The following is a 1,355-nucleotide window of genomic DNA, read 5'->3' on the forward strand; positions in this document are numbered from 1 at the left end:
CCTAGAGAAAGAAAGGAGGGGACAAGTTAAGATGCGGGAACCTCTAAACGGGACAGGCTTACATTTACTGAAAGCCGACCTTCACCGCACCACATCACTTTATTCTTCAAATGTTCTGAAGTAAGCATTACCTAACACAAAAGGAGCCGTCTCAAGGCCCACGACTCACTGACTTTTCAGTACATTCGCAATGGTACGCCATCATACCATGATCCAGTCTAGGACACGTCTTCCGTGTCTAGCTGTCTGTCCCCAAAGAAACTCCACCTGCCTGACCCCCTCCTCTTCATGCCTCAGCGTCTCCTTCCCTCCACTCTATCCGGTCTGTGTGGACTTGCTCATCAGAGACCCCGTGAAAATCGACTTGTACAGTATAGCACACAGCTTCTTCAGCTTTGCTTGATTTCAGGGCTCTGCTGTGTTCCTGCATCCGGCAGAGTGCCTCCATTTTGAGGGCTGGCCGTTCTGCTGGACGGCTTTTCAGCATTTTTATCTGTTAGCTGAGATGTTTGGGCGAAGACTGTTCCTGCTTTTCGGTTATTTACAAAGCATGATGCTACGTCCCCGAATCTTCCAGTCCTTTGGGAATTCTGCCTGATGCGGTTCAGAGCTGCTGCACTCTGCACCATCTTGCATTCCCACCAGCACCGTCCAGGGCTCCAGTTCTTAGTATCTTGGTGTCACTGCCAACTCTCGCGATGGTCTGTGCTTTTAGTTCCAGCCATCTTAGCTGTGAAGCATCTCACTGTGGTTTGGATTTATATTGAGAATCTTTCCGTGCACTTTCTGAACGTACATGTACGTGTGCCTGTGTACATGTGTGTCTGTAAGTCTGTGAGTATAAATCTGTGCATGTACACTGTTAGTGTACATCTGTGTTTGTGCCTGTGAGCGTGCTGTGTGTGTGCCCGTGTGTGTGTTTATGTCTTTGAAGGGAGCTCTATTCAAAGCTCTTGCCAACTTTCAGATCAGGTTGTCTTTTACTGTCCAGATACAGTATTTCTTCACATAGTCTGTACATTTTATCCTAACAAGATGTACAACTGTCAAACACTTTCTCTGACTACATCATAGCTATCTTTTTTTTTTTTGATAGAGTTTTTAAAATATTTTATTTTTATTTATGCATGGGCGCATGTGTGTATGTGTGTGTGTATGTATGTGAATGGCTTGCCGAGGCCAGGAGAAAGTGTTAAATCCTTGGAGCTGGAGTTAGAGGTGAGCTGTGAGTCTCCTGTGTGAGTGCTGGGAACTGAACTGGTTCTCTGCAACAACAACAAATGCTCTTAACCACTGAGCATTCTTCTAGCCCCTTGATAGTTTCAGATATCTAAGTTTATATTTGATGAGATGTA

Source organism: Psammomys obesus, unplaced genomic scaffold (assembly GCF_907164565.1).
Source record: "Psammomys obesus unplaced genomic scaffold, mPsaObe1.curated_primary_1811, whole genome shotgun sequence".
NCBI lineage: Eukaryota > Metazoa > Chordata > Mammalia > Rodentia > Muridae > Psammomys > Psammomys obesus.